Genomic DNA, 25,935 nt, shown 5'->3' on the forward strand with positions numbered 1-25,935 from the left:
TCTTTTAATTGTGATGTTAGAGTGTCAATTTTAGATCTTTCCTGCTTTCTCTTGTGGGCATTTAGTGCTATAAATTTCCCTCACACACTGCTTTAAATATGTCCCAGAGATTCTGGTATGTTGTCTTTGTTCTCATTGGTTTCAAAGAATATCTTTATTTCTGCTTTCATTTCGTTATGTACCCAGTAGTCATTCAGGAGCAGGTTGTTCAGTTTCCATGTAGTTGAGCGGTTTTGATTGAGTTTCTTAGTCCTGAGTTCTAGTTTGATTGCACTGTGGTCTGAGAGACAGTTTGTTATAATTTCTGTTCTTTCACATTTGCTAAGCAGTGCTTTACTTCCAATTATGTGGTCAATTTTGGAATAAGTGCGATGTGGTGCTGAGAAGAATGTATATTTTGTTGATTTGGGGTGGAGAGTTCTATAGATGTCTATTAGGTCCGCTTGGTGCAGAGATGAGTTCAATTCCTGGATATCCTTGTTAACTTTCTGTCTCGTTGATCTGTCTAATGTTGACAGTGGAGTGTTGAAGTCTCCCATTATTATTGTATGGGAGTCTAAGTCTCTTTGTAAGTCTCTAAGGACTTGCTTTATGAATCTGGGTGCTCCTGTATTGGGTGCATATATATTTCAGCAAAGTCTCAGGATACAAAATTAATGTGCAAAAATCACAAGCATTCTTATACACCAGTAACAGACAAACAGAGAGCCAAATCATGAATGAACTTCCATTCACAATTGCTTCAAAGAGAATAAAATACCTAGGAATCCAACTTACAAGGGATGTAAAGGACCTCTTCAAGGAGAACTACAAACCACTGCTCAGTGAAATCAAAGAGGACACAAACAAATGGAAGAACATACCATGCTCATGGATAGGAAGAATCAATATCGTGAAAATGGCCATACTGCCCAAGGTTATTTATAGATTCAATGCCATCCCCATTAAGCTACCAATGACTTTCTTCACAGAATTGGAAAAAAATGCTTTAAAGTTCATATGGAACCAAAAAAGAGCCCGCATTACCAAGACAATCCTATGTCAAAAGGACAAAGCTGGAGGCGTCACGCTACCTGACTTCAAACTATACTACAAGGCTACAGTAACCAAAACAGCATGGTACTGGTACCAAAACAGAGATATAGACCAATGGAACAGAACAGAGTCCTCAGAAATAATACCACACATCTACAGCCATCTGATCTTTGACAAACCTGAGAGAAACAAGAAATGGGGAAAGGATTCCCTATTTAATAAATGGTGCTGGGAAAATTGGCTAGCCATAAGTAGAAAGCTGAAACTGGATCCTTTCCTTACTCCTTATACGAAGATTAATTCAAGGTGGATTAGAGACTTAAATGTTAGACCTAATACCATAAAAACCCTAGAAGAAAATCTAGGTAGTACCATTCAGGACATAGGCATGGGCAAGGACTTCATGTCTAAAACACCAAAAGCAATGGCAGCAAAAGCCAAAATTGACAAATGGGATCTAATTAAACTAAAGAGCTTCTGCACAGCAAAAGAAACTACCACCAGAGTGAAAAGGCAACCTACAGAATGGGAGAAAATTTTTGCAATCTACTCATCCGACAAAGGGCTAATATCCAGAATCTACAAAGAACTCAAACAAATATACAAGAAAAAAACAAACAACCCCATAAAAAAGTGGGCAAAGGATATGAACAGACATTTCTCAAAAGAAGACTTTCATACAGCCAACAGACACATGAAAAAATGCTCATCATCACTTGCCATCAGAGAAATGCAAATCAAAACTACAATGAGATACCATCTCACACCAGTTAGAATGGCAATCATTAAAAAGTCAGGAAACAACAGATATTGGAGAGGATGTGGAGAAATAGGAACACTTTTACACTGTTGGTGGGATTGTAAACTAGTTCAACCATTATGGAAAACAGTATGGCAATTCCTCAAGGATCTAGAACTAGATGTACCATATGACCCAGCCATCCCACTACTGGGTATATGCCCAAAGGATTATAATTACTCTACTACAAAGACACATGCACCCGTATGTTTATTGTGGCACTATTCACAATAGCAAAGACTTGGAATCAACCCAAATGTCCATCTGTGACAGACTGGATTAAGAAAATGTGGCACATATACACCATGGAATACTATGCAGGCATAAAAAAGGATGAGTTTGTGTCCTTTGTAGGGACATGGATGCAGCTGGAAACCATCATTCTTAGCAAACTATCACAAGAAAAGAAAACCAAACACCGCATGTTCTCACTCATAGGTGGGAACTGAACAATGAGATCACTTGGACTCGGGAAGGGGAACATCACACACTGGGGCCTATCATGGGGAGGGGGGAGGGGGGAGGGATTGCATTGGGAGTTATACATGATATAAATGATGAATTGACGGGTGCTGATGAGTTGAGGGGTGCAGCACACCAACATGGCACAAGTATACATATGTAACAAACCTGCACGTTATGCACATGTACCCTAGAACTTAAAGCATAATAAAAAATAAATAAATAAATAAAATAAAATTGAAACTCACGGTTGCTGAATATTCACATGTTAATTTCGTTTTCTTTTATTCCTTGGGTATTTCCATGAACCAAAGTGAAATCGTCAAGTTACAGAATCATTTAATTTTACTTTGTAGTGGATACCCTTATGTATAACAATATAAGACCTCAAAGAGTCTGGAGAAAATATTTAAACCTTAATGATACGTCTTTTATAAATTCTCAATTCTGAAATTCCATTGTGTTAAATACTATGCAAGAGACCCAGAGAGTTGTAAGCGTTCTCCAGTTGAAGGATCTTTGGTCATATTTGATCATTGATATGAACTATGGTGTTATTTTCACAAACCTATTGTTAAAGACAAAGAAAAAGGAAAGGAAAACATGGGAACAGGTGACTCTACTCAAGAGACCCCCTCTTAATCCAGCTTAACAGGAAAAAAGACTTGACTCATTTTTTTGGATGTTATTTTATTTATTTATTTATTTATTTATTTATTTTGAGACAAGTCTTGCTCTTTCACCCAGGCTGGAGTGCAGTGGTGTGATCTTGGCTCACTGCAAGCTCCACCTCCCAGGTTTAGGTTTAAGCAATTCTCATGCCTCAGTCTCTCAAGTAGCAGGTGCCTGCCACCACGTTCAGCTGATTTTTGTATTTTTAGTAGATACAAGGTTTCACCATGTTGGCCAGGCTGGTCTTGAACTCCTTGGCCTCCCAAAGTGCTGGGATGACAGGTGGGAGCCACTGCGCCCGGCCTAAATGTCAAATATTAATATAGTTTTTTAAAGTGAAAAAGTAGATTACTGCTAGTAAAGGGAACTCTTTTTGATACTCACTATGGTACCAGCATATATGTTACAATCCAGTTCAATATCTTCCTTAAATTTGGAAACAGTTGCCATGATTCTGTGATGACGATCATAATAAGAGTAGCAGTGACAACCACAGTTAGTTAGCTTTTATTTATTTTTATTTTTTGAGACAGGGTCTCACACTGTCACTCAGGCTGGAATGCAGTGGCGCAGTCTTGGCTCACTGCAACCTCCACCTCCCAGGCTCTAGCGATACTCCTGCCTCAGCCTCCCAAGTAGCTGCGATTACAAGCCCGTGCCACTACCACCCGGCTAATTTTTGTATTTTTAGTAGAGACAGGGTTTCACCATGTTGGCCAGGCTGGTCTTGAACTTCTCATCTCAAATGATCCACCTGCCTTGGCCTCCCAAAGTGCTGGGATTACAGGTATAAGTCACCACGCCCAGTCCATAGCTAGCTTTTATTAAATGCCTACCTTGGATCATCTCACTTAAATGTCACATCACATCCTAGGAAGTGATGGATAGATGAGAAAAATGAAGGCTCGCACAGGCTGATGTGTTCATCCAGCACGTGTGACTAGGCTCCTCTGCAGTCAGCTGGCCAGTGTGGGTGGTGGCTGTGGCACCATCTCCAGCCTTAGGGGGCTTATCCACCCTGCCCAACGTGGACTACCCTTTTAGTTCTAACTGACTCAAAAGCACCTCTCTGAATCCCACAAGTGAGAAGTAAGTTCCCTTCCATTAATAGATATCCTGATGTTCTGTACAAGTCTCAAATGCTTAGCAGTGAAAATGCAACGGGCTAATAGATCAGTCTGGTATTCCACCTTGGTGGCTGTAATAGTCCGTTTTCATGACGCTGATAAAGACATACCCAAGACTGGGCAATTTACAAAAGAAAGAGGTCTACTGGACTCACAGTTCCACATGGCTGGGGAGGCCTCACAATCATGGCTGAAGGTGAAAGGTACGTCTCACATGGCGCAGACAAGAGAAGAGAATGAGGAAGAAGTGAAAGTGGAAACCCCATAAAAAACCATCAGATCTCGGGAGACTTATTTACCATCAGGAGAACAGTACGGGGGAACCACCCCTATGATTCAATTATCTCCCACCAGGTCCCTCCCACAACACGTGGGAATTAGGGGAGTACAATTCAAGATGAGATTTGGGTGGGGACACAGAGCCAAACCTTATCAGTGGCCCAGTGGGCAGGTCCCAAACGAAGGCAGCAGACAAGGCAGCACAGATAGGAGACCCAGGCTTCGAAACCCTTTCCTCGTGTCCAGAAAATGATTTCTGGAATCAGAAGTACCCTTAATCTAGGAACTCAGGATCTTCCTGAAGCAGAGCTTTACTTTCCCACTGAAATGGAGGCAGGGCTGGGTGCGGTGGCTCATGCCTGTAATCCCAGCACTTTCAGAGGCTGAGGCAGGTGGATCATCTGAGGTTGGGAGTTTGAGACCAGCCTGACCAACATGGAGAAACCCTGTCTCTACTAAAAATACAAAATTAGTTGGACGTGGTGGTGCTTGCCTATAATCCCAGCTACTCAGGAGGCTGAGGCAGGAGAATCGCTTGAACCCGGGAGGCAGAGATTGTAGTGAGCCGAGATCATGCCATCGCACTCCAGCCTGGGTAACAAGAGTGAAACTCCGTCTCAAAAAAAAAAAAAAAGAAAGAAAAGAAAAGAAAGAAAGAAATGGAGGCAAAGGAAGGATGAGACCAGGAAAAGGGAGGTGCCCCCTGAGGCTACTCTGGCTGCCAACTACCCATGGTGGATGCAGGGAGGAAAGGAAGTCAGCTCCTGGACACATACTCAGTGACCCTTGGACAGGGCACCCACTTCTGAATCTCTTGCCGGGTTTGAGACAATCCCGGGAGGTGGAGGAGCCCTGGAAGCACCTGTCACAGGATCACTCAGCTGTGGGAGCTGCTGACTCACTGATGGGGAGCAGGTCAACTTGCCAGGAAAAATACGAAATTTTGGAAGTGGCAGAAGGCAAAACGGGGTGCGGAGGGGCCAATACTGAGTGGAGAGAGAAGGGGTGCAAAAGTCACACACTTGTAACAAATCATAATCTGAGCCCTGTATTTCAAAAGGAGCTGTAGCTGTGGGATCTGACACTGAAATATTTCATTTTAGCATGGTAGGCACACTTGCATTCGATAAAGCACGCAGCTCCAATGCTGTTGAGGAAAGCCACGTTTAATAAGCATTTGAATCAGTATTGACCAGCCAACACCCTTTGTAGAGGATTCTGAGGCAATAAGGGATTGCAGATTTCATATAGTTAATCCTCCATCCTGTAAATATGATTCCAGTAACGATCCTTCTCTTTGATCCCACCGCTGACATTTACCCAAGAAGAGTTCCCCATTCAGAATCAACAACGTCTCATAATGATGCAATGGAGAACATGGACAACAAAATTAACGTAGTAGGTGGCAAATGAAGGCATCTCTCTTCTCTAGCTTAATCAATCATTACTTTTATTTAACATTCCTTACCAAGAAAGAGACAAACAATCTACACAGTCAAAATGCATTTGATCACACCAAGAATGACAACAAGCATTGATGCCCAGATGGAACAGTGCCACAAAGGGCACCCTGCCTAAAAAAGAGGGCCAACCAGGGCACAATAATTGATCCATTGACCTGAAAATGATTCCAGAACGGAGTCAGTGCCTTTCAAACAAGGCAATACATTTAGGAAATACAGCTTCCCGGTGGCCGGCATCATGCTGCCCGCTGAAAGCAAGCACACCCAGAAGTCCATGAGCCACTCGCCCGCACGCTGCAGACACTGCGAAAGCTCTTAGATTTTCGTCCTTTGATTTGTTTAGGAAACTTAACAGCATTACATTGATTAAGTAGACTGCAAAAGGGCTCTGTTGTTTAAAGTTTTCTTTTTCTAAGGACATTAAGGCCATGGAATTTTGCCATTGCCTGGACCCAAAAGGCGTAAAATTCTGCGACACCCCGATACTGCTTTTACTGAGCGTGCAGTCCGGAGAAGCTTCCTTTCAGCAGTTTTCTCTAGAGCAGATCAATTTAAGAAGCAGTTACCATCAATGCAATTATGGGCTCCCACGCTCCTGAACAGTGGTCGGATGTGTGCCATTGAGATAAAGCTAGACCCTTCTAAAAGCAACAACAAGTCAGTGAAAGGAAAGGATGTAGAAACTGTGTCCTCAACAATACATTTCAGGAGACCAAGCAGCTGAGCCAAATTTCACACACACACGCACGCACACACACACACACACACACACACACACAAACGATGTAACAAAAAGGTGTGATATGAGCCTGTTCAAGCAAGGTAAGGCATAAAATTCAAATATAACATGCTGACCATACGGCCTTCTTTCTCAAGAAGACAATGCTCTTCTAATAATTAAATCCCACATACTATTTTAAGCTACTTATCCGTACATCAGACATAATTTTAAAAAAGTTTTGTACTCACCGAGGGAATGCGGAGGCTATAGTCTGAAAAAGAAAGAAGAAGAAGAAGAAGAAAAAAGTTAGTTTTCTGGTTAACAGGAGTTGGCTGCTAATTCTAACCATTTCCTTCTGTACAGCACTAGTCGACTATCCCATTTTTCCTTCATTATTCAGGGTCTCCTGGAGACCTCTTTATCTAGTTGATACTTCTTTTGGCTGCAATTATCAGCTTTTAACCATGTCCTACCCCAAACTTTAATAAAATCTCTAATGGTCAGTTGATTGATGGTGGGGTGTGGCCACTGACCTAGCCCCCAAGATGCTCTATCAGTCAGCTGCCTCTGCTGTGGCCTATAGGGTTCCCTCCCCTTCAAGTAGTTCCTTTAGCCCATCCTCCCCTCAAAAGAGCCTTTTACAACCTAGTCTGGGGCATCTCCCTTTCCCCAGCTTTCTAGCTTAATCATTATCTAGCCTGACCATTCCCATTAATTAATTAATTTTTCTTTTTGAGACGGAGTCTTGCTCTGTCACGCAGGCTGGAGTGCAATGGGGCGATCTTGGCTCACTGCAGCCTTTACCTCCCAGTTCAAGCGATTCTCCTGCCTCAGCCTCCTGAGTAGCCAGGACTACAGGTATGTGCCACCACACACGGCTAATTTTTATATTTTTAGTAGAGAAGGGGTTTCACCATGTTGGCCAGGCTGCTCGAACTCCTGGCCTCAAGTGATCTGCTCGCCTCGGGCTCCCAGAGTGCTGGGATTACAGGCATGAGCCTCCATGCCCAGCCTCCCATTAATTTAGCTCTCATGTTATTAAAAAAAAAAAGTTTTATCAAGATATAATTTTCATACCTTAAAGTTCACTTGTTTAAAATGTACAGTTCAATGGTTTTTTGTATATTCACCCAACTTGAAACCATCCATATAATCTAATATTAGAACATTTTCATCATTCAAAAAGAAACCCCACACCCACTATTAGCTCACTAGCTCCCAAGCTCCATCCTCTCCCCAGCCCCTGGCAACACCAATCTTCTTTCTGTCTTTATGGATTGGCCTATTCTGAGTATTTCACTTAAATGGACTCACACTATATGTGGCCTTCTGTGACTGGGTTCTTTTACTTAAAATAGCATTACGTTTTTGAGACTTATCCCTATTGTAGCAAGTACCAGTGCTTCATTCCTTTTAATGGCTGAATAATATTCCATTGCATGGATATACCAGATTTTGTTGACCCATTCCTCAGTGGATGAACTTAGCTTGCTTGTTCTGTTCTGAGTGGTCAGCATGGCAGCCTCACACTGGGATTATTGATTAGGCTGCTATCTACCTGTGAAAGAGTCCTTGCTCAGTCATCACTGTAAGTCTGCACTGGTGAAGGGTGGAAGCACGTTCTGATTGTCACTATTTTTAAACAGTGAATTCAGTACATGATGTTTTCCACTAAAATAGACTACTTGCTATCTTAGTCCTGACAAAACTAGATTTTAAATCAAATCAAATCAAATCAAGATTCTACAGCACACAATTAAAAGTTGTTATAAATTGTTATATTTTTAAAAAATGTTTAAATGCATATTGTTATATATTTAAAAGCTGATCCATGAGGTATGTTTGAAGCCAAGAAGCAGAAAAAATACTTCTGGTTACTAAGGAATTTTAAGTCTATTTGGGCAAATCTACAGCTCAAATTTTTCTTAATGGCAAAAGACGTAATACCTCTCCACAGTACTGGGAACAAAGCAAGGATTTGTCCCACTCCTATTTAACACTATCCTGGAAATCATAGCCAATGCAATAAGTTAGGAAAAAGAATTAAAAGACATAAGCATTGAAAAGAAAAAAAATAAAACTTTATTCTCAGATGACATAATAGTCTACATAGAAAATACCAAAGTATTCAAAAATAGCCACTAGAGCCACTAGAGGCAATATATGAGTTAAGGTCACAAGGTGCAAAGTTACTAATACAAAAAAAAAGATTTATATATACTAACAACAATTATAAATGAAACGTATAAGACAGTCTATATAATGCCAAAGCATCTGCTGGGGCAGCTACATAAAACAACTGGGGAAAATCTGGTGAATAACATATTAAAGCACAGAGGGTTTCCAGGGTGCAGTGGAACCCAGTATAACATAGAGCATGATGGCAGGGGATTGAGAGGGAATCGGTTTTTGGGCAAGAAATGATTACTTGAGGATCACTGCAGATAGGGGAACTGCTCTTTTGTAGGAATAACTTATTACAAGAGTACATCCTTTCCACTCTCCAAAATGAACCAGAAAAGATGCTAAAAAGAGTGACTCGTGGTGTTTGACTGGAGCCAAGAGAGGAAAGAAGCCAGGAATGGAAGTTATACCTCCAATGTCTCAAGAGGATTGATAGAAATGATCAATCTTCCAATGCAATGCTGATTCCTTTTAATGTAAAATAAAACCCAATGCTATGCAGAAGTTTCTGGAGTGGGGCTGCAGACAGTGGCAGCAGGCTTGAGTCAAACCAGACTAAAATCACAAGGGAAAAGACCAATTTTGGTAGAACCTGTTGGCACTTTGTCAATGGTTGCACGATTGACAACCCCAATCAAACACAAATCATAATTTGAAATTAAACTTGGAGCTAATTTTTAAAAACTAAGGCAAGAATACACTGAACTCTTGCCTTATTGTGAAGTGGTGCAATCATGGCTCACTACAGCCTCAACCTCCTGGGCTCAAGCAGTCCTCTTGCCTCAGCCTCCCAAGTAGCTGGGACTACAGGTGTGCACTACAACATTCCGCTAATTTTTGTTCTCCAAATAGATCATGTATTTTATTGGTTTGTAGCTCACACATGATAGTATGGAACTACGACTATCAGTTTCTTAAAGAATTAGAGCAAAGACCAATCATAATGTTCTCTAAAGTAAACCTTTACCAAGTGAAGACTTCCATTAGGCCAACACTGTGACGCCGATGGCTACTGTAGTATTGAGCTACAGGTTTGAAACTGTGAAAGAGGAACATTTAAAAGCTGGGGGTTGGGGAGGTTGGTTCGAGCAGACAGATCTGCGAAGTGGGGTCGGTGAGAAGCTGACACGATGTCCTTCCACTCACTGGAAAGCTTCCTGTTGTTCTCTTGAATGGGTAAGGGGAAGGAGAGATGAGTTTAGATTTATTGGGCTGTGGAGTGCCTTGGGTGCTGCTTGTGGGGTTTCTCCCACATCTAACAACTATCCTAGTAGGTAAGGCAAAACCCACTTTACTATTTTTAAATTTTTATTTGTTCATTTATTTTTTGAGACGGCGTCTCGCTCTATCACCCAGGCTGGAGTGCAGCAGCGGGATCTTGGCTCACTGCAGCCTCTGCCTCCTGGGTTCAAGTGATTCTCCTGCCTCAGACTCCTGAGTAGCTGGGATTACAGGCACCCACCACCACATCTGGCTAATTTTTGTATATTTACTAGAGATGGAGTTTCGGCATGTTGGCCAGGCTGATCTCCAACTCCTGACCTCAAGTGATCTACCCTCCTTGGCCTCCCAAAGTGCTGGGATTACAGGCGTGAGTCACCAAGCCCGGCCGGCGAGACCCACTTTAAAGATGAGGACACTGAGGCTTGGTGAGGCTCTGGATCAGCATCACAGAGTGAGGAGACTGGGCAGCGGCGAGCCTGCCTGGGGCTGCTGAGCCCACTCCTGGCTAGGCCTCCTGGGGGAAGCCGTCCTACATTGCGATGTACGTTTGTCTGCTTGTTTTATTTTATTTTTTTTCTTAAATTGAGAGAGGGTCCCACTCTACAGTCCAGGCTGGAGCGCAGTGGCACGATCATATCTCACTGTAGCCTTGACCTCCTGGGCTCAAGCAGTCTTTCTGCCTCAGCCACCCCCCGAGTAGCTGGGACTACAGGCGTGCACCACCATGTCCCACTAATTTTGTATTTTTTGTAGAGACAGGGTCTCCTGATGTTGCCCAGACTGGTCTCGAGCTCCTGGGCTCAAACGACCTGGCCACCTTGGCCTCCCAAAGTGCTGGCATTAGAGGCGTGAGCCACTATATCCAGTCTTGTCTGCTTGTTTCGTTTGCTATATCTCCTTCCTCCCAGTGAAGCTGTAATTTCTTTAGTGTAGGAATGGTGTAGGAAAGGCATTCTGCAGATGGCAATAATGATACTGGATTATTCCTCAAAATCCTTTCCAGTCCTAGAGAGTGCTCCATTAAGTTCTCTGCTCCAGAAAGGAAAGCCCTGGGATGGCCATATATTTACTGTGGGAGAAGCGGGTCTTTGGAAGTAGCCTGGCCCACAGAGGCCTGGACCAGCCTGGTCACAGAATTGAAGCTTTGGCTGGTGAGTCCCTGGAGCGCACAGCTGCAGCCACTCTGCTTCCAGGGAACAGAGGCAGGGAGGAAGCCCGACAAGGACCTGGGAAAAAGGCAGTGTGACAACATTGGAACAGGGGAAATCCGCCCTTAGGAAGGGGGGCAGGGGCAGGCAAGGTCAGGCCAGTGAGGGCGCCCACAGGAAGCGGCTGGGCTGCTGGGTTGGGTCCCGATTACTCACAAGATATGGAAAGACCGAGCGACGTTATTGTGCCTCCTAACCTTGCAAAGAAGAAAATAAAACTACAGCGTTTAGAATCAGTCCCTTGGAACTATTCCATTTAAGGGAAACACTCAAATTACTTCTGAAATGAACAGAACTGGCCAATCTTTCCAAACTCAGACAAAAGGAAAATGCCTCTTACACACACCCTTGGCCTAAAGCGCCATAAGCATTCGAGTGGGCAGAATGTAGGTTGCTGAAGTGGCTTGCGTAGCACGTGTGTCTCCAAGCTACTCTTTTAAATGAGTAGCAACCTGGAAGAATTTTTTGGAAGTGCATTTACATTTTATTTTAACATGTTTACATACACGTTTCTATGTGTATATCTAAAATGTGAACTTTTCATGATGTATTAAAATTTTATAAAGAAAGGATACAAGAATGAAACTCCACTTCATGCTCTTAAATGCCAGTGATATTGATCTTGAAGCAGTCTTACTGTGAATGACCAGCCCCCAGAGCCAAGTTCCTCAATCCTGGCTGCCTTCTCTTGGACTCCAGTTTTTCCCCAAAGACACTGAGTTGTCCTGATCAATTAGAACACTGGGGTAGCAAGAACTGTCATTCACCCTCAATCACAGTAACACTCAAGCACCATGACCATTACTTTAGATGGTACTGGTAAAAGAGCAGGATCATTACTCCAAATAAAAAAATAATAGAGACCTCATCACTTGAATGAAGTGCAGTGGGAATGGATGGAACTGCAGCCATGGCCTCTGTGGCTGTCTCTGCATTCTGTCAGACAACTTCATTCTGCTTCCAGTGGGTAATTCAAATGACAGAAGAATGCAAAACGTTTCTGAATCATCTAGGCTTCAGATTCACACTGATGTCATACTCACAGCTTCCTTGTTTACCTTCCAGGCAACAGTAAAGCTGTTAATGTCTATATTTTCTAATGCATGAAAGACAGGACAGAAGGAGCTACTGAACTCGGGGGAGGAAGCCCTCCCTGAAATGAAGAAGTTTAGTAGAATCTGATCCTGCCTACCCCACAGCCTCAAACCACCTTGAAAAGGAGATGAAATCTTTAAAACAATGTTGCTAAGGCTGGGGGAAGAAAAGGACCCATTTTTCTCAACCATCCTTTTTGCCAGTCTATGACAGATGAGCAGGACTTCTAAATATTTGGCAACTTTTAGAAATTATTCATGGGCAGCTGCTCAGCACAGATCCACATGCATCTCTGCCTGCCTCTCAAGCTCCCTCCTCCCCCGACCAAGGCACATACTCTCTAATTACTCCATGGTTGAGGCACCCTCTTTGGATTAGGAAACATGCAAATTAGAAAGCCAGACAAATCCTTCTTTGCAAGTACAAGTGTCTGCTGGTTTCCATACTGCCTCGTCTGTCTATGCCATTATTATCAGCATCAAATTTGGAAACATGGCAATTTGATTTCGGGCTCCCTTCTGAGGTGTAGGGGTGCCCTCCAAGCCCCAGACGGGAGAGCTATGGATTTGTCCACCTCTTGGCGCTGGGCATGGACACTTCTCAGATAGTGACAGTCACTGTCATATTTTTTAAAAAAATCTTTGCCCAATGAGTAGCTTCTTGGCAGGGGCTCTAGTGTTTGAGGACAGGGATGGATGGTGTTAACAGCCACCAAGAGAGGACCCTTGCAGAAGAAAGTCACTGTAAGGACAGGAACTTCATGCCAGACACTCCGCTAAGCACCCAACAGGGATCACTGCATCCTCTCGATACTTATATGGGGAGTTTGTTATTAGACCCACTTTGCAGAGGGGGAACTGAGGCTCAGAGACATAGGGTAGCTTGCCACAAGGACTCCCCACACTGGGCAGTGCAGTGGGACTCCAGAGGAGCAGTCTTTGACCACGAGGCCTGTTTTACTCCCCTCTACCTCCCTCGCTCCTCCAATTGAGCTCAGACTCTGAAATGTACTCAGGACAGGCTTGCTGGGTGCCCGACGCTAATGGTAACTGAGCACGCTAAAGATGTTTTTCTTGAGCTAATTCCTGTTCAGTGAGCCCCAGAGAAAATGATCTCTAATACTCAGACATGTTAAATCAGTGTTTGCAGGTTTTCTTTTTTAGAGTGCCAATTGGAAACACACCTGCCTTTCACTAGGTGACCCTAGGTCTGTGATGAGGCTAAGCACATGTGTGAAGGGCCTGGTTGGTGATGATCTTGATACTTGGCTGTCCACGGTAACCTGTGGCCAGAGGCCAGGGCAAAGCAATGCTCACTAAGGCAGAATGGATGAGCTCTGGCATTAAATAATTATTCAGAAAGATCATTTTATTATGAAATAATATTTGTTCACGAATAAAGGAAATAGCATGTTTGCTGATGAGATTGGCATGGATAAGAAGAGTAGCGTGTGTTGGTAAACAGCCCTCTGGATTGTTTAACAGGTTTGGAAGCTCCCAGGAAGAGCATCAAGTCAGGCAGACACCACAGTGATCCACCTTCCAGAGGCCACTCACTCACACAACTGTGTCTCACAGGCTCCAACACAGCACAGTCCCCCTGCTCCCCTCATGCTGCTCCCTACCCCACAAAGCCTGTCTCACCCAAACCCACTAGATGCCATGTGATCCAGTAGGTCAAGTGCTACTAGCTCCTCGACATCTTTTCTGAGCCCTCTGGGCCACCCTGGTTGTATCCCTCCTGGTGCCCAGCTATTCCCTGCCCGCCCCTTCCATCTTTCTGTGTCTTCACAGCATCTCCACAACAACACAGTACAGTAGGACTCTGGATTAACATTAAGGATGTTTGCTGCCATTTCAGCTGCGCTATGAGGTGGACAGGTATGTTCCACACTTTACAGATGACGAAGGTAGGTGCAGACCCTCCCCCAAAGACAGAGCATCCATGGCTAATTTGCTGGTTTCTGAATAGAAACCCTATTATCTCTGACTTGAACATCTTCAGTATATGAAAAGTTCTGTGCGTGTACCAGAAACTCATAAAATACTAGTTGAATGAGTACATCAATATGCTAAACCAGCCATTTAACATTAGTGAGCATCTACTAGGTGCTAGTTCTGTGCCAATTGCTTAGGATTTAGAGATTAAAAACATACAAGGACAGAACCCCAAACTCCTTACCCTAAAAGAAGTCCAGAGGACAGGCTTATAAACAGATCATTGAAATGCAGGGGTGAGCAGTGCTAGGTCGTGGCAAGCCCAGCAGCCATGAAAGACAGAAGCAGAACACTAACCTGTGTTTGGCCAAAGTTAGGGCATCTTTCTCAAGAAGAAAATTCCCAGGAAGAACACATGAACAAAAGCAAGGAAGCCAGAGAGTATATGGAACATTCTAGAAACAGCAAATAAGTTGGATCCTGGCTTTGACCTTGGAACAAATCACTTAACAGTTTTGAGCCTAAGTTTCTTCATCTGTGAAATAGAGATAATAATATTTACCTGCTGGGTTAGTAAAGGAGGTAAGGACCTGACACCGAACTCAGTATAAGGCCTGGACCAATAAATCACTACTGTTAGCCTGGGATGTGAGATAGGCAGATCCTGGAATGCTGCAGAGACCTTTGGCTTTGGGCTGAAGCCACAAGGGGGCTGCAGAAGTCTGCAAGCCTGGGCGTTCCCATTCTGCTCTCTGCAGAGAAGGTCACTGTGATGGCTGCAGAGAAGAAGAAGGGATGGTACCAGGCTTGGTGTGGAATGCGGATTCCTGACTAATGAGGCCACACCTGTGGTCCAGGTGCAGGATGAAACCGTGTTCTCCAGGGCAGTGGTGGGCGGCCGGGGGTGGGGGCAGCTATTTAATGATAGAGGAGGCAGAGCTCACAAGCTTTGGAGGCATGTGAGAAGTGGGGAAAAGGGAAGGAAGCTAAGGGTGACTGTGGGTTTGGCTTGGGGGCCTGGGTGAGGTGTTGCCATTGACAGAGGGGTTCAGGCGCAGAGCTATCAGAAAGTGGTGCATCCTTCACAGGCACGCATAGGATATTACCGAGAGACTAAGAAAATACATTAGCATGAGAAAAGGGGAGACCCATCCTGAAAACAGATCAATTTTTTTTTTTCAGGAATATGGTACTCAGAGCAGAGATGTTTGTTAGATATTCCTTAGGAAGATTCTGAAAATTAGGAAAGCTGATGAATGAAAAATCTGCCAATCAACTAGCCACTTTGCTGAAACATTTGCAAATATTCTTGGTTTAATGATCCTCCACCCCACAATAACTGCCTGATCTGAACCATTTAAACTAGTTCATAAATAAGAATCCCTGTAAAATGCACAAGAAAGAGGCGAGCTTTAAAATAAACAAGAGATAACAGAGAAGATTCTGGGTATCTGTTATATTGTCTCGAAGAGGAAAAGCTACATGTCTCCATTTAAAATAGAGCTCATAATAAAAGGTAAGCTGTCAGGGAATTCACAAATCACTGCGCTCCTAACAGAAATGTGTCTAGGCTTGGTACGCATTGCTGAGGACAAGCACCTATTTTTCCCCACCACTGAAAAAGTTCTGTGAACCAGTAATGAATCCCTCCTCCGCATAAAAGAACACTGCAGTATTCATTTAGAAACAAAAACAGCATTATAACAAAAATATGCAGCGCTCCATTCTGGAACAATATACTGCAACAAAAGTGTAATGTTTGACAGGCATTTTGTTTTGTCTACCTATAAAGGTCAGCTCTCCTCTTCCACTGCTAAGCAGTGTATCCGTCATTCTCAAGGAAAATTATTTTATTTCTTTACAACTCAAGGAATCATCCCAAAGTGTATGTGCTCGAGACGCTGCACCACACAGCTGGACGGTCCCAGGCCTCTGTGTGATATGGGGACATTAGAGGCTGGTGGTAGAGGGGACTGATGTGTGTCTGCTCATACCTGCAGAACCCCAGGCCTCCCACCTGCCACCTGCACGGCTGCCGGTCTCTCCTGTAATCCATAGTCCGAGGGAGGGAGAAGCAGCAGCATGTGCTCTCCAGCCAGATCCCTGCCCACTGGTGACCTTGGGCAGCCCTTCTACCTCTCTGTGCTTCAACGGCCACTACACATGAGGTCACTGATGCTTACTGATGATCCACAGCATCATGGTAATGATCCAGTGAGAGAACGTTGGGTGGACGAGCTTGGAAACAGTGGAGGGTAAGGCCCAGGTAAGGACAGAAAGGCTACTGTTCGCACCCTGGGGGTGGCCGTGGGTGGGGCCACATGCCCAGTGGTCAGAATAGCACCACCTTGCTACCTAATAATCACATTTATGGGGACAAAGGGTCCTTGGGACACAGTGCTAGACACTGTACATACAGGATCCTGTGATCCTCACGGCCACCCTGAAGTAACATACATGAAGTCACGTGGTCCACAAGAGGTTGAGCCGGAAATCAAATCCAGCCAGATCTGACTCCAAATCCCATGTTCTATGCCACTGGGCAATAATGTCCTCAACATTAGGAAAACCCTGGGCCCTTGGCGCCTGGGCCAGGAATTGCTTCCTGGGAGATAAGCTGTGTGTGGAGGAGCAGTCTCCAGGCAGCGGTCAGGGGAAGTGGTCACTGCCCAGCAGACCACAGACAGGACACTGACAAGGATTCCTCCTCCCCCGTGTTACCCTCGTGATCAGGCAGCACCACGGCGTTAAAGCACACAGTTTACAGGATGTGCCCCTGCCTAGGACGCTGAAATACCATCTTCCCACACAGCCCCAAACTCATCTAAAAGTCACACGCAAATTGATAAAAAGTTTCTGCGGGGCTTCTGTAAACTAGGCTGGGTCTCTGAAAAGGTAAAAGCTCTGGAAGTTGACTTTAGGAAAACTGCCTAAAGTTCAATGCTGCACCTGAATCTGCCAGGAAGTCTGAGGTCTGAATATGCTGAGGGAAAGCTCTCCCAGCACCCCTGGCCATCCCAGCAGGAAGCTCTGACTGGCCTGAGCGAGCCACCCACATGGCTGGCCGGGCTCTGTAGCCAATGGAGAGTTGAGAGTCTCCTTCTAGAGCTGCCAAGATTCTAATAAACCTCCTTCCGTTTACACTAAACTGTAAATCGCGCATGCTGGAGACTTTCCCCAGGAACTGCCTTGTGAGGGGCAAGTGCTCACTGCAGGCCAGGATGGGCACACATCTGACCGTCCTTACCCCAGTGCTCATTCTCTAAAGGAACTGGAATGCGATAGTACCTGCGAGGACAGCAAGGCCGGGGCACCATGCCCAGGGCTCTCACACCTCAGGGCAGCACCGAGTGAAAACACTGGGCAGGCTTCATCTCACCGACTCCTCCACACAGTGCGGAGAGCTGAGAAGGGCCCTCCCTGCCTCCAGAGGAGGAAGCAGAAGCATCGAGAACATGGAGGCGCCCTCCAGGGGGGTGCCAATCCCCACCCTACCCCAGGTCTCTTACTGTAAGCTCCGTGTTCCCAACAGTTCCCTGATACTTCGTCTTGGGCTGAACTCCCTATGCCCACTGGGGTCCTTTTTTGGGATGTGAATGTTTGAAGTGAACCATTTGTTCAAATGTACCAGCCCCAGTGTGAGCGTCACATTAGCCTTGTACGGACTCTTGACAACATGAAGCTCTCAGTCAGGTCATACAGAGACTCCTGACCTAACTTTCAGTTCAGTGAGACTTACAGGCAGGGTCTCTGCATAGGACAAAGGACACAGAGACCTCTGCCGCCATCTGTAGACGGTGAGCACCTTCCTGGTTCTGCCACCGATATGGGACAGAATAACGATTGCAGTTGATTTTGCTACATCAATTAATTTTAATGACATAGAAGCTTATCCAACCATGAGTCCCAGATAAATTTAACCTGGAGGGATGGTTTATTTTTGAAACGACTAATCATTCAAAACATAATTGAAATGAAATGACCCTTCCCCAGTAAACGATTCCTATGACATGAATAGGAATATGATCCACCTAAGATCTTCCATAGTAACAAGGGGAAAATATCAGGTGATCTTTTTTGTGAGCACAGCCATGATGGAAACTTGAGTGTCCATCAGTCAACTTAACTCCTTGTAGGATTAACAAAAGAATAGTCCAAACTGTGAGTTTTCAGAGTTTGAAATAATCAAACAGGAGTTTTGTAGGAGGTCGTAGGCATCATTTCATCTGTGGCTATACTATGTCATCCACTGCTCAGCAGGTATTTATTGAATGCCTACTGTGTAGATGCTTCAGGATACATGAAAAAATGCAACAGATGAGTTATCAATGGTGTGAGGGGAAGGTCTGTACCTGGGGACAGGTAATGAGGGAGGAGAGCTCAGCTGGCCTCACAGGACAGGAATCCAGTCCTGCGGTGGGTAGAAGGTGGGAGGACATTCTAGGCTTGGAGTTCTGATTCCAACTAATTCTGCAAATACAACCCTTTCATCCTCAAAGCTGTGCTTACACCGAAAAGACCTTGCCATCCTTCCATTGGATTGGCTAGTTTCTGAGATTTAGGGTGCTCTTGGGTGGCAGCTGAGCTCCTGGAGGCCCTGGAGGCTCCCAAGGACCTCATTATCTTGGGGTGTCCCCACCCAAGTTCCCTTCCTTTTGTGTCTCCCAGCTGGAGTCTGGGAGTGTGAGCTGGACTCCCAGGCCACTGCTGGCCTGGGAAAAGCCCTTGGTTACTGGCTCTTTTTTACGCATGTGTGTAAGTACTTATATGAAAAACGAAAAAAGAACTAATGTTCAACATTTTGAGCATTCAGCTCGAGGTTACAAAAGAATCCAAATTCTGGAATTTCTGTGCAAAGGGAGAGAGGAGACAGCTTCGCCTCCCCAGCACCAGGGTTTCTGAAGAGCTCGGGACTCAGGGTCCCCACGGCCAGCAGCCCAAAGAGCAAAGCCATGGATGCTCCCAAACCAACAGCCTCTTTCATGAAGCACAGGAGGCACGTTCCAGCATCTCACACGGAATTCATGCTCACCATGATTCTCCAGATGTATAATTTTGTAACAGAAAAGACTCCCCGTCTGACCGTCTCCTTTACATGTGATATGGCAAGAACACACACAAAGCTCGTGTCTGCATCATCCCCCCGCCTTTTCTTTTTAGGCAGAGTATTGCTGTGTTGCCGGGGTGGAGTGCAATGGCCCGATCTCAGCTCACTGCAACCTCCGCCTCCCAAGTTCAAGCAATTCTCATGCCTCAGCCTCTCAAGTAGCTGGGATTACAGGTGTGCACCATCATGCCCAGCTAATTTTTGTATTTTTAGTAGAGAGAGGGTTTCACCATATTGGCCAGGCTAGTCTGGGACTCTTGGCCTCAAGAGTCCCGTCTCAGCCTCCCAAAGTGCTGGGATTGCAGGCCTGAGCCACCACAGCTGGCCCATCCCCTTTATCCTCCTGGCGACCCTGCAAAGGCACCAGGATGTCTTCACAGCCCCTGCCCTCTCCATGTCCTGAGCCCAGCAGCAGCATTGTGCAGAGTGAATGGAGGATTCCCTTTGTCACTCCAGGCTTGCCCTTTCCATTTATGTTCTTATTATAAGATGTCCACTAAAAAGAGATGGTGAAAGAAATGGAGCAACAGAATGCAATTCCAACTCCACGGTGTTCGCCTTCCGAATTTAGTATTGCACTATCATAGCCTCAGATTAGTATTTTTTAAAGGATTGATACACGCTATGGAAATAGAAACGGGAATTCTCCATCTTTTGGGGGTGAAAACCATTGTTGGAAACCCTAACTGAATCATTTAGTCTTACAAAATAACGTTGTCTTAGAATGTAACACCAGGAAAGTGTTTATATTTCCTGAAAAACTAGGGACATTCTTTGAATCAGACTAGAACAATATAAACCATTGTGTTTCAATTTTGCCTTGTCAGCCAGGAAGCTTAAACCAGAACTTAACACACAATCACAATCACTTCTTATCTCCAGGGAAAGGGAGCTGGCATTTATACTACAGTCTGCTCATGCAAAGTGCTGCCACAACATATTTTTAAACTTAATGCTCACAACTACCCACGTATTATTATTCTGACTTCACAGATTAGAAGCCCAGAGTTCAAAGAAGAAGTCAGGAGTTCAGTTATTTGACAAGCAAGCGGTGAAGACAGCGTCCATACCTGAATCCACCTGATTTAGGAACCATCCTGATACAATGCTCCTTTCACAAACTGCCTCAAACATTTCTGTGTGGGAAAGAGCATGAATTGCCCAGAAAGAATGATCTGCAGAATGAAGATTGGGGAGGCCCCCTGCCCTGGGCTCTGGCTGACTGCTCCCAGGACATTGGAGGCAGAATTCACCAGATAGCCTCAATGGGGAAGTGTTTTTGTAGCGTAGACCCTGGGGCTGGAAGGAAGTGATCTATTTGGATGACTGTGTCTTCACTGGACATCAGGTTTCACACAGTAGCCCTTGTACAAGAGGACATGTGAATGTCACCTTCCTCTCCCCCCATCAAACCTAACAGCAAATGTCACCTTCCTCTCCCCCATCAAACCTAAAAGAAACTTCCTCTCTTCGTTGTCCTGAGTTGTTTACTCAAGCCTGGAGTGCAGATGACTTCAGCATTCAGAGAACTTTCCAACAACATAGGAACCAAATTACCCTGCTGAATTCATAGATATGCTACATTTAAATGACATTTACACAGCAGGAATGCCTTCCTGAACACACACAGTATGTAAGCTGGTCACCATGTGAACCTGCCTTTTGAGGACTGACTGCTAAGACAACTCTGTGATCTATATCCAGGCACACACACACACACACACACACACACATACACACACACACACACACATACACACATACACACATACACATACACACACACACACACACACATACACATACACACACACACACACACACACACACACACACACATACACACACACACACACACACACATACACACACCACACACACACACACATACACACACACACATACACACACACACACACACATACACACACCACACACACACACACACACATACACACACACACACCCCCCTATAGAGCAACCTGGGAGGCATTCAAAATCAAGTCATTTAGATTCAGTGAACAGCTATGCAAGACCTTGCACATAGTAGATATTCAATAAACATAAAAATACTTCTATATAATCTATGATCCAACTTATATAAAGTTCGAAAGCAGGTGAAACTAATCTATGGTGTCAGAAGTGGGGACAATGGTTATCCCTGGAAGGGAAGTGTGAAGGGACTGGAAGAGCAACAAGGGGATTGGGTTGGAGGAATGGGTCTGTCGCATTCCTTGATCTGGGTGCTGGCTTACTTGAAAGTTCAGAGCTCTGTGTGCTTATGACTGATGCAGACTTTTCTGTAAGGACATTGCATTTTAATATAATTTGTGTGTAAGTCCATTTTCATACTGCTATGAAGAAATACCCAAGACTGGGTAATTTATAAAGAAAAAGAGGTTTAATGGACTCACAGTTCCACGTGGCTGGGAAGGCCTCACAATCATGGTGGAAGGTGAAGGAGGAGCAAAGGCACATCTTACATGGCAGCAGGCAAGAGGGTGTGCGTGGGGGAACTGCCCTTTATAAAACCATCAGTTCTTGTGAGAATTTATTCATTATCACGACAGCAGCACAGGAGAAACCTGCTGCCATGATTCAATTACCTCCCACAGCGTCCCTCCCTTGACACATGGGGCTTCTGGGAGCTGCAAGTCAAGATGAGATTTGGGTGGGGACACAGCCAAACCATATATCAATTTGCAAAAACATAGCTTGAGCTACTATTTTGGAGTAGAGTGGGTATTGTTTTTCACTCTGCATGAATAAGCAAACAAATTCACTAATTTAATTTGTCTAAAAACTCAATTAAAAAATATGGTCAACGGAGAAACATTGAGCATGTCATCTGCCTTTAGCAGTCTTCACACTGGGCGACAGATGACCATGAGCATGGAGAGACTTACAGGATGGCAGACAGCAAGACGGCTCGCCTGACTTTGCCCTTGAAATGTTTGTTTGTTTGCCACAAAACACTTTATCTCTTACAGAGCAAGTCCCTGTATCTTTCGGCATAAACTTTATTTGAAAATAATTTTCTGATTTTAATCTTTTAATCTTTTTTTTTTCAAAAGAATTAAGAATCTCAATTTTATCACCTAAATCTTTTCAAGGTATTGGTCATATGGATGACCCTGAGACTTCTATCGCAGGAGGGACTGTTTCTCACAGCCGTGACAAAGGTGTCATGATCAAAAAATGTGGCTTTGGGTTCTGACAGGTATTGGTCCAGGCCTCAGCTGCACCTTTTGCCATCAGAGCAGCCTAAGCAGTTACCTCAGCTTTCTGAGCCATGGGTTTTCTATTTACAAAATGAAGGTAAGTCCATCTTAACCTTGGGGTGGCAGGTGGGGTGACCAACTTACCTTGCTTGGCTCAGGACCATCCCTGTTTTAACACTAAAATCCCCTATCCCAGCAAACCCCTCAGTCCCTGGCTACGTAGGTGGCTGGTCACCCTCTGGTTGCATGGGGTGTATGTGGTAATGTCTATGATGCACACTTCATGGTGTCTGCCACATATCACAGGCTCAATAAATGCTGATTTTTACCATGGCCACAACCTTCTCCAAAATGTTTCCCTCTGTGTGTATTTTGGCTATAATATCTGTCAACAGGTGATACCCGAGAAACTTCCCATCTTTCCTTCAGCTTCTTGACCCATTTTAAAAGATAAATGATCCGTAACTGTCATCCTAGCAAGACGTTGTGTCCAGAGGGCTCCACATACCTGCTAAGGGGGATGGACACTGGCCTCAGGGGTCGGGGGTCCCAGAGGCAGAAAACCACACTGACCCCAGATGCAGCATCTGACCTCTTTGAGCTTCTACCTCCTCACGGATGAAATGAGGATAAATATGGCTGTCCTCTTCTTAGGGTTGCTGTGAGGCTTAGTGAAGATCTGGTGGATCCATGCATACTATGTTCATTTCCTTGTACAGTGTGAGAGTCATGACTGTGCTCAGCTGGGAGCACCCAGAGCCCACTATTGGGACCTGCGACTTTGCAGAGCCATTCGTGGCCCCCAGAGGACCTCAGACTGAAGGCCAGGAGGCGTTCAGGCCAAGGGCCAGTGTGACAGAAGATGGGAAAATGCATGTATCCAGGTGTCCAGGGTTGTGGCTGCAGTACCAGTGAATTTGGTGTGCAGTGTCCCGCTCCAGGAAGAGGTGGAGACTGGCTGGACCCTGAGTCAGCAGATCTCTGATGCTGTCCAGCAGAAGCTGGGCAGATACGAGGTTCACAGGCTCAGACCCTCACTGCACCCAGAAGGAGCTCCACACTCAGCACAAATTAAGCCAGTGTTATCCTCTAACGTCTGGCCATGAAAATACATTTACATTTACGTTCAACAGAAAGTGTAAGAGCAATACAAAATGAGATAATTTATATATTTGTGTTTTAATTTCAACTGCAAAAGGAATACAAAGGTAAATCATGACTTCTTCCTAAGTTAAGGAAACTTAAAAGGCGTCTGCTTAGGGGCAAACCCTTACCTTCCACTGCAGATACTGGGAAGGAATCAAAAGAAGAACATGGCTTACAACAGAACCCCCAAACTCCAGGTGGAATGGATGTATGGGATCCAGGCTTTTTTTTCACATTTCCACAGGGATGTCAATCCATTTAAATACTTTAAATAGCCACAGAAAGAAAAAAAAAAAGATCGAGCTATATTGGTTACCACGGGAACTCCTAATTGAAGAACTTCTTTTGTCTTCTAAAGAGCCTTGCCATTCTTGTGACATTTCGAATGATAAACTTAAGGGAGTCAGCATCTATTTCCTGCCATTTGATAATTATAAAAATATGGTTATGGAAGTTCAAATTAAAGATGCGTCTGAAGAAGTTAAAAAGCCAACTTGTACCTAGTGACATACTTATTAAGGAATTGGACTGAATTTTAGAAGTCAAGTGTAAGATCTTCAAAGCGTTCTGAGAAATTGGGAAAAAAGATGCTTAATACCGAAATGTCTTCATACCATGTCAGTGGGAGAATAAAAGAAAGGCCAGCGGCATAGTCCCTGTCCTTCATGGAGACAGCTGCTTCCGTGGGGTCCAGGGAACTCGCTGACCTTCCAGCAGCGGAACGCCGACACCAGGAGCCCGCCGATGAACCCGCCTTCTGACAACTAGACAACTGGCTGCAAGTACTTACTGAAAATGAAACTGTTCGTGGTATTCACTGGTGCAGAGAGATTTTTTCCAAAATCATGACTTAAACGGAGTTTGTATTCCCCAAAGTCATATTCCCAAATATCACCAACCTGTGCCTCATTGAGAAAGAGTAATTGCCAGGTAATGCGAGTGCCCTTTGAATATGAAAAGAGTTTCGGAGACAGTGAGGCTTATTAATAAAGAAGTAAATCTTTCCCTTACAGTTGAGAATTGTCCACAGTTAGCCAAGGACTTAAAAAAAAAAAGGAACTAAGAACTTCATTAATTCTTAAAGACGGTTAGAAACATCGTCTATGAAAATATATTCCTAGAAGTTTAAATTTGATAAAAGCAAAGGCGGCCGGGTGCAGTGGCTCATGCCTATAATCCCAGCACTTTGGGAGGCCAAGGTGGGCAGATCACCTGAGATCAGGAGTTTGAGACCAGCCTGGCCAACGTGGTGAAACCCCATCTCTACTAAAAATAGAAAAATTAGCCAGGTGTGGTGGTGGGCGCCTGTAATCCCAGCTATTCCAGAGGCTGAGGCAGAAGAATTGCTGGAACCCCGGAGGCAGAGGCTGCAGTGAGCCAAGATCGTGCCAATGCACTCCAGCCTGGGCAACAGAGCAAGACTCTGTCTCAAAAATAAATAAATAAATAAATAAACAAACAATAAATAAAATGAAAGCAAAGGATACCTTGCCAGCTGGGAGGGCGATGGGCCGCAGTTACGCTGGGTTCAGCTTCAAGTGCAATTACCTTTACAAGGAGTGGTCGCAACAGGAAAGAGGCTGAATATCAGATGGAAGATTTTAAAACCTGGGGCCCAGCACTAATCCTGTGGCTCACTTTAAGAAAGTACTAATAAAACAACTCCTTCTCCATGAAGGAGAAACCATCTTTTTTATCTCAGGCATAGAGGGGCGAGGTAACTCTGCAAATGGGCTGAAGAGCACTGCCTTGGCCCACTGCGGACTCTCTGTGCAGAACTTCTGCCCCAAGGGCCGTGGGCTTCCCAGACAGGGACATTGAGCTGTGCGCAGCACCAGGATGGTGTGCTGGTTGTCTCACACTGCTAGAGACTATCTCCAGCCCCGTGGCTTCCACACATGTGTGCATGTGTGCACGTGCGTGCATGCGCGCGCGCACACACACACACACACACACACACTCCACCCCAGGTGAGCTCAGAGCGAACAGGCTCACCTACAGTGCTTCCCCACAACTCCAGGATTGGAGACGCTTTCCCTGCCCACTTTCAATGTCTCAACTCGGCTCTGCCTATACACCCTGTAAAGACGCCTCTGTTATTTATCAAGGACAAAGGATAATCATTTAAAAACCACTTTCTGGGCATCTACTAGATGCTGGGCTCTGAAGACACCAGGATGCATCCACCCAGAAGTCGGTTAATCACATGTTCACATTAACAAAGGATGTAAATCACATGCAATTCTTTGAGAAGA

General features: G+C 44.7%; 1 protein-coding gene across 5 annotated transcripts in view; it reads right to left on the reverse strand.

Annotated features, from left to right (window-relative positions):
* Positions 1 to 25,935, reverse strand: part of PTPRE (protein tyrosine phosphatase receptor type E) — a 180,004-nt gene that overhangs the window by 97,503 nt on the left and 56,566 nt on the right. For 4 of the 5 annotated variants that reach the window (XM_033179036.1, XM_033179029.1, XM_033179019.1 and 1 more), the window contains exon 2: positions 6,807 to 6,829. The exons of the other annotated variant lie outside the window; for it this stretch is intronic. The gene's annotated coding sequence lies outside the window, so the exon portion shown is untranslated. The remainder of the gene's footprint in view (positions 1 to 6,806; positions 6,830 to 25,935) is intronic. 5 annotated transcript variants of the gene reach the window in all.

The sequence above is a fragment of the Trachypithecus francoisi genome, unplaced genomic scaffold (assembly GCF_009764315.1).
Source record: "Trachypithecus francoisi isolate TF-2019V2 unplaced genomic scaffold, Tfra_2.0 Contig01579, whole genome shotgun sequence".
Taxonomy (NCBI): Eukaryota; Metazoa; Chordata; class Mammalia; order Primates; family Cercopithecidae; genus Trachypithecus; species Trachypithecus francoisi.